The 8,683-nt window shown below is 46.4% G+C and overlaps 1 protein-coding gene across 1 annotated transcript in view; it reads right to left on the reverse strand.

Moving 5' to 3' along the window:
- LOC309553833 (src substrate cortactin-like) overlaps positions 1-8,137 on the reverse strand; it is an 85,061-nt gene extending 76,924 nt beyond the window's left edge. Inside the window, exon 1 of the mRNA XM_082255288.1 lies at positions 7,853-8,137. The gene's annotated coding sequence lies outside the window, so the exon portion shown is untranslated. The remainder of the gene's footprint in view (positions 1-7,852) is intronic.
- Positions 8,138-8,683: the final 546 nt, after the last annotated feature.

Here is an 8,683-nt window from a genome sequence, read left to right on the forward strand (position 1 = left end):
CCAATCAGCTCTATGATCAGCTGACGGAACCGCCGGCTGCAGTCTCGGGCTACCCAGTGGGACAGGAAAGGCCGAGAAAACCGTGGAAGGGGGCGGGGGGTGGGGTGACGGAGTCCCCTCCTACCGCTTGTAAAAGCAGTCTAGCAGCTAATTAGCCACTAGGATTGCTTTTATATGAAATCTGAGCGCTGGCTGTAAAAAACAATACCAAGATGATGCCTAAATCTGAAGGCATCATCCTGGTATGACCACTCAAAGTCCAGCGATGTACCAGTACGTTGCTGGTCCTTGTTGGGCATATAGTGTAAGGTTCTTTTTTTCATGCAGCCTGTTTTTTGTAACTGTAAAAAAACTTTAAATGTTCCAGACTAGGGTCTCTCAAAATGCGATAGTCATCTAACATCTTTCGAGACCCTGTGTAAAAGTGTGCCCTAGACTGTCAGTGCTGTATCCTATACTAATACTCTACTATTGTATGGTAGCGACGGAAACAGTCCCTGATGCTGAGACCAGGTTGGCCAGGACAGGAGGGACAACAAAGCGGATGTCACGCCTATATCTGCGTTTTCTACAGACACGAAATCTTCTTTGGGGTACTCAGGGAGGGTAGGGGTACCAGGGAGGACATCCGGAAAATGCCTCTCTGGCAGTCGGCTCACTGCATCTGGATTATGAATTTGGACCACAGCACCTTCTGGATACAGAAGGGCTGTGATGATCTCTTCCTGGAATTTTAGGAAGGATCCACTTCTTTCTGACGCATTGTATAGCACATAAGCGTTCAGCAGAGCAAATTGGAATACGTATACAAAAACTTTCTTGTACCAGCGTCTGGCCTTACGGGCAATTAAGTACGGCACCATCATCTGGTTGTTGAAGTCCACCCCTCCCATTTTAAGGTTGTATTCGTGGACACAGAGGGACTTCTCAACAACACCAGTCGCTGTTGCAATTTGGACATTCAGTGTGTCCTTCCACTTCACTGCAAGCAATTTATTACACTTTAAACAGGTTCTCCCCCCCCGTCTAAGTCGGGAATCTACAAGCCGTTGGGGAAAGCCCCGGTGATTAGGTCGCACAGTGCCACATGCGCCAATTCCAGAATCAAAAAGGTGACTAAAAAGTGGCACGCTAATAATTGTCCACAAATAAATGGTACCACTTTCTGAATAAGAGTGACACCAAGTCCCAAACAATCTTGCCGCTGCTCCCTATGTAGTCTGGGCATTTGGGGGCTCCACATTTCTATCTTTTCCCTCATAAACCTGGAAACTACATGTATAGCCTGTTGCCCTGTCACAGAGCTTATACATCGTGACCCCATATATGGCATGCTTGCCATTGAAAAACTGTTTGAAAACAAGGTGGCCAGAAAATGTAATCAGGGACTCATCAACGCAGACAGTTGTTGGGGCGTCTACAAGGTTGCAAATTTTTGGTTGAAGTGATTTAGGAGGGGCCGAATTATTTGTGGAGCCAGTCATATCCAGGGTCACCCCAAGAACAAAAGAGTTCATTGTCACTGAAATGCATGAACCGCAAGATTTGCTCGTATCTGGTCCTGGCCATGGCAGCAGAGAACACGGGCATATAATGAATTGGGTCAGTGGACCAATATGACCGCAACTCACTCTTTTTAGTAATGCCCATGATGAGGGATAGGCCCAGAAAGGTTTTAAATTCGGAAACAGTGACACGTTTCCATGCAAATTCTCTGGCAAGGGTCAAATTTGGATTTGCGGTGATAAATTGATCGGCACATAAATTGCTTTAGTCCACAATAGATCTGTACAGATCTTCCATGAAAAACAGCTCATAACAATCAAGGGGAGTAAAATCTGCTGTTTTCACCTGAATTCCAGGTTGGCAAGTGAATGGGGGAAGTAGAAGTTGGGGGCTCCCAATCAAGATTCGCAAGCGCACCAGGAAGGACACTATGGGCTCTATGGTCCTGTCTTCAAATTCTTGGTGGCTGCAGGACACTACTTGTGCTAGCCACCGCACCAGCTTCAACTGCACCTATGGGAATCACCACGTCACCAAGTGTTACTGCAGTGCTGATTTGACTACGACCAGGATGTACTAGGCCACTGGTGCTTGCTAGTTCACTAGAAGGTTGAGCAGCACTAGTACCGACACTCTGCTGCGTACGAGAACCCTGCGATTGTTGCACCTCAGCAACAGAAGAACGGGGTCGGGTACGCCTGACCTTAGCAGGGACCACTACTCCGTCATCAGGGCTATCTGTCAGGGTGCCTCTGCTGTCTACAGGTTCATATATTGAGCCTGATTCTGAAAGTGAAGCTTCCCCATCGCTCTCGTCTGTCATGCTCAGCATCATGTAGACCTCTTCCCTAGTGTACCTCTGTTTGGACATTTTGGCCAATAAATTTATAGGTACCTAGCAGTGGCGGCTGGTGCTCTAAATTTGGGGGGCGCAAACAGAAAAATGTAATAGGCATTGCTTTGCGGCAAAAAAACGCTGCAAAAAATTGCGTGACTTTGAGGTCACAAAAGTGTGAAAGGGGCCTTCAGTAATTAAGGCCCCCTTTCAATGCACAGAGACCAGTGTGCCCCCTTTCAATGCACAGAGACCAGCATGCCCCCTTTCAATGCACAGAGACCAGCATGCCCCCTTTCAATGCACAGAGACCAGCGTGCCCCCTTTCAATGCACAGAGACCAGCGTGCCCCCTTTCAATGCACAGAGACCAGCATGCCCCCTTTCAATGCACAGGGACCAGCGTACCCCCTTACAATGCACAGGGACCAGCGTGCCCCCTTTCAATGCACAGGGACCAGCGTACCCCCTTTCAATGCACAGGGACCAGCGTGCCCCCTTTCAATGCCCAGGGACCAGCGTGCCCCCTTTCAATGCACAGGGACCTGCGTGCCCCCTTTCAATGCACAGGGACCTGCGTGCCCCCTTTCAATGCACAGGGACCAGCGTGCCCCCTTTCAATGCACAGAGACCAGCGTGCCCCCTTTCAATGCACAGAGATCAGCGTGCCCCCTTTCAATGCACAGAGATCAGCATGCCCCCTTTCATTGCAGAGATCACCGTGCCCCCATTCAATGCAGAGATGCCAGCATGCCCCCTTTCAATGCAGAGATACCAGCATGCCCCCTTTCAATGCAGAGATACAAGCGTGCCCCCTTTCAATGCAGAGATGCCAGCATGCCCCCTTTCAATGCAGAGATACCAGCGTGCCCCCTTTCGATGCACAGAGACCAGCGTTCCCCCTTTCAATGCACAGAGATCAGTTTGCCCCCTTTCAATGCACAGAGACCAGCGTGCCCCCTTTCAATGCAGTGATACCAGCGTGCCCCCATTCAATGCAGAGATGCCAACGTGCCCCCATTCAATGCAGAGATGCCAACGTGCCCCCATTCAATGCAGAGATGCCAGCGTGCCCCCATTCAATGCAGAGATACCAGCGTGCCCCCATTTAATGCAGAGATACCAGCGTGCCCCCTTTCAATGCAGAGATGCCAGCGTGCCCCCTTTCAATGCAGACATGCCAGCGTGCCCCCTTTCAATGCAGAGATGCCAGCGTGCCCCCTTTCAATGCAGACATGCCAGCGTGCCCCCTTTCAATGCAAAGTGAACAGTGTTCCAAGCCCCCCCCCCCTCCAGACCAGTGCACTTACCTGTAACGGCGGCTTCTCTTCAGTCCCCCGGCGTCTGCTCGAGTCCTCAGTCCTCCCGCCTCCTCCTCGGCCAATGGCATGGGGTTTGCCTTTCGGCCAATCAGGAAGCGCGTATTGGATCCGCTTCCTGATTGGCCAGGAGGAGGATTCATTTCATTTCATTTTCATTCGCTATTGTCACACAATGGGTGGGCTCGGGGCGTACTGCCTGATTGGCCAGGAGGAGGATCCGTGTGACAATAGCGAATTTTCATTCGCTATTGTCACACAATGGGTGGGCTCGGGGCGTACTGCTCTGCGCCCAGGGTCCACCCTTTGCTGAAGTCTATTAGAGCCTCTGGCCCTAATCAGGTGACTAAAAAAAAAAAAAAAAGCCCAATTGAACTCCATGCGTCCGCTGCCCCGCATAGATTAGAAAGCCCAGGACGTCATATGACGTTCAGCGTTTTAGAAGTGGTTACGATCTGCTCGGCTAAAGTATGATGTCACCTAAACACACACACAGGAGCAAAAATGTAATTTTTTCCATGTTTTATGAAAAGAGTCAAAACAGCCACCTAAAAAATTATATTTTTTTCAAAGAAGAGTTGTAGGTTTTCTACAGTTGCTAGCCATTTCCTCTTAATTAAATGCACAGTCATATTGCTACTGAGCTGCCATTTCTGTAAACTACAAATAGAGGAAAGTACAAGATGACCTAAAACAAAAAAACAAAAAATTATTAAATAAATGTGCAGGCTGCATATAAAGCAATTATAGTTTGACATGTAGGAAAGTCATATTACCTGTCCCTAGCTTTTCTTATACCAGAACTGCCCTATACCATGGCTGTAGTCTTGTTTTGTATACTCTGTGTAATTATATTTTAAACACTGCACTAAACTAATCTTTTTAAATAATCCCAATACAGTTTCATAGAAAAACATCACAACCTAACAAGCCGTGTCTTCAGAAACTATTTTGTCCATCTTCATGGAATAGACTAATACAAAGCCATGAAATTGCAATCATGGCAACTACTAATACTGAGTTTTAGCCTACAGCACGGGTGGCAAACACAAGGCCCACAGCAAAATTGCGCTATTTTAAGGTCGCACAAGTGTGAAAGAGGCCTAAAGCAATCTACTGTTATATATTATGGCACACAATAACTGGTACTGCATTAGGCTTTGTTCACACGGGTATACTTAAGCGTACATCCATACAAAGGGCCACGTGTGCCCACACGGGAGGCACAGGTGCTCCGTGCATCCCAGGAAAACAGGTATATAGACGTTACAACCTTCCCACAAAAAAAACTCCGCCTGGTGCTCAGACCTTGAGGCTGCTGACATCTCCAACGTGCCAGAGTAAAGAAAGGGATGGTCGACACTCAGGTTGACATCCGAAATAGTATTTCTTTATTGAGTAAACATGTACAACGCGGTAAAACAGCCTACGTATTTTGGACATTAGTCCTTAGTCATGGCTCCGGGCATAACAGTCTGTGTCTATTGGGACCCAGTGGCTGTACAGACACAGCAGTTGCTCCAAATTTGATATCCGTGTGAGTGCACATATCCAAACTAACACTGTCGGCATTTAGGAACACGCACCCACACAGATGTCAAATAGGGAGTCCATGCAGCCACTACGTTCCAATAGCCATGAATTAGACTGATTACATGGGGATGCACAGAGCACCTGTACATCCTGAGAGAACAAACACAGCCCCTTGTACATATGCAAGATTAAAGAGTAATTCTTGAGAAAAAAACATTCCCCTCTGGGTAATCTATGTATATTACAAGGATTTTAACAAACTTTGTTGCAGATTTCTACCTTTTGGTATTCTGAAGAAATGTGTGTTTGTCTGTGTCCATGTGGTAAATGAATCTAATGGGAGTGGCTTCATAATTATCAACCAGCTGCTGCAGCTTTAGGGCTCTAATGAGGAAAGTTGCAGGGTCTGCACACCTTTAGACATGATTTCCTATTGGGAGTATTTCACCAAAAATAACATTGGGGATGCCTGAAATCTGACTTGTATCTTCTGGGAAAATCAGTGGGGCAATCACACAAGCAGGAAATGACATTTCTGAGGGGCGTTCTGTACATTCTGTGTGCAGAACACCTCCAAGTAGCCATATTGCATTGCATCATACAGAAAATTACAGCGCTGCAGATTGAAAAGGAAAGGTATTTTTTAATAACATTCAATTACAATATGACTTGTGTTGCAGTTGTATACGCTATATTATTTTTTTTTAAATTTGCCTTTGTTTTTCCCATGAAAGTGGAGTTACGCTTTAAGTACGCTTTTGTGAACAAGGCCTTAAGGCAGCCAATTAGTTATAAATAAGCTGTACACCAGTGGTTCCCAACTCTTATCCTCAGGACCCACTAACATGCCATATTTTAAGTATTACCTTGGGGAGATGCAGACTAGAATACTGCAATCACTGAGCAGCAAATGATATCAGCTGTGACGTATTTCAGTTATTTTGCAAACCTGCTCTGTTAGTGGGTCCTGAGGACAACAGTTGAGAACCACTGATACACAAAGACAAAAAAAGGTGCGTGACTCTTTTTTCAAAATGCCCACTACAATGTCCAGTTAGGGTTGCCACCTCATCCCTTTAAACCAGGAGACACATTAATGACACAGGTTCTTGTGTCCTGGTTTAAAGGGATGAGGTGGCAACCTTATGTCCAGGATACATTGTGCTCTACTGTACAAAGTGTTGGGGCGCAATGAATGCAGACATCTCAAGTCTCCCGCAAGTCGCAGGAGACTCCCGCTTTCCGCCCTGAGCTCACGGACACCCGCAAGCTCAGGGCAATATCCCGGCTCTGTGTGTGAGTCACAGTGAGTCAGATCATGATGATGACTCATCGATGCAGACAGAGTGTGTCAGCTGTCAGCAGGCCTGCACAGAGAAATTCCGGAGCTGCTGTAGGTCCGGCTCACAGGCGGAGTGATATGATCACATGCACATGCACGCAGAGAGGAAGAAGCGGCTTTGCTCTCTACTACAGCCGCATCTTCCACTCCAGGAGGCATTTTGGCGTGCGGGACCGATCACCATCTCTGTGACAGACAGTGAACTAACCTGAGAGCAGCACTAGAGAGCCAGCACCTGTGACCAGTACCAGCAAGTGACCAACACCAGTGACCAGTACCAGCAAGTGACCAGCACCTGTGACCAGTACCAGCAAGTTACCAGCACCTGTGACCAGTACCAGCAAGTGACCAACACCAGTGACCAGTACCAGCAAGTGACCAGCACCTGTGACCAGTACCAGCAAGTGACCAGCACCTGTGACCAGTACCAGCAAGTGACCAACACCAGTGACCAGTACCAGGAAGTGACCAGCACCAGTGACCAGTACCAGCACCAGTGACCAGGCCAGTACCAGCACCAATGACCAGTACCAGCACCAGTACAAGCACCAGTGACCAGTACAAGCACCAGTGACCAGTACCAGCACCAGTGACCAGTACCAACACCAGTGACCAGGCCAGCACCAGTGACCAGGCCAGCACCAGTGACCGGGTGTACTAATTATATTTTATTTCATTATTCTCTGGTTGTGTTAAATTCGGAAGGGGGGGGGGTGCGGTGGCGGCGTGCGTGGGGGGGGGGGTGCGGCGTGCGTGGGGGGGGGGGGCACCTCCCTGAAATGAGTTTTTGCAGGTTGGGATGTCTGTGAATGGCAGAACACATAGAGCAGGTGCGTTAGCATGTGTAGTGGCAATGCGTGGTAACATACATCCACATTGGAGCACATTGCCACAATGCACAAGCATAAATGTGCCCTCTCTAAATGTATGTGAATGCTGCCATTGTTGGCTTCTCCTCCTGACAATGTTAGCTGGCTGTCACACTGATCCAGGGGTTAACTTTCTTCCTGAAGCACTGATCTGGAACATTTATACAGATTATGAACCCCCATTTCATTCTGCCTATCTAATTTTCCTGCTTGTTCCAGTAACTGACAAAACATATGAAAGCCAGTGACAACCCAGCAACTAACATTTTTAGAAGAAGATCACCAATGGCAAATCCCAGTATTATTCTCAGTTTAGGTTTCCCATACCAGGCCTGCCTAATCAATGTATCTGAGAACGACTGACAACTACGCTTGCATTTCTATGACTACCATTTTTTAACTACAAACATATTGACATAAATAACGGAATAAAGTCAGCTTTTCCTTACCGTTCAGATTCTGTTGCGTCTTAGTCTTTTGGTGTGAGTTTATCTCTCTTCGATATGTTGTATTTGCTAATCTGTCAAAGTTGTCCTGTTTCTTATACTATGTGGTTGGATGACTATTTCGTCTCTGCTGACTTCCTGTTGTCACAGTTCCTCTCTTTCATTTCATGGCTCTAAAATTTGACTTCCCCTTCTGTGGTTCTTGTGTCAGTATACATCAAGTATATACTGTAGATCTGACTCCAGTTGGTATGCTATTATTTTTATGTAACAATGTTAATGTCAAATGAAGGTAAAGGCAGGTAGAAGAGATTTTTCTCTCAAACTTTTAAAGTAGTTCAGATGTCCTCACTCTGATATTTGGGTTACAAAAAAGAAAGTTAAATATAATGCCTTAAAATGAAACATTAATACGTTACTTATTTGTTCCTGCAGTAAAGTTCAGTGACAGGTAGGCATAAAGGTGGAGCAATGATAAGGTAGAAAGTAAAGCAATGCTTTGCAATGTAAGATTTAATGAAGTCAGGAAGTACATCTGTTTTGTTTCCTGTAATAATTTCATAATAGGACCTCCTGCACATGGGCAAAAAAATGCAGCATTTGTAGCTGTGGAGTATTTTTTTTTTTTTTTAGGGATCTGGACACAGGTGCCTTGCTGTCTGTGGGTCATGCATACACCTTCCCAAAGATCTGTATTGCAGTAATATGTTTGCAGTCATAAAAAAAAGAAAATACAATTATGCAGTCATTTACATACAGTACATACATATGTATTGCAACACTGGCAACTAGAAGAGGATGAAGAAGAATTTTAAAGGGTAACTTCACTTTCGT

This window comes from Pelophylax lessonae (assembly GCF_965119305.1).
Source record: "Pelophylax lessonae genome assembly, chromosome: 4".
NCBI lineage: Eukaryota > Metazoa > Chordata > Amphibia > Anura > Ranidae > Pelophylax > Pelophylax lessonae.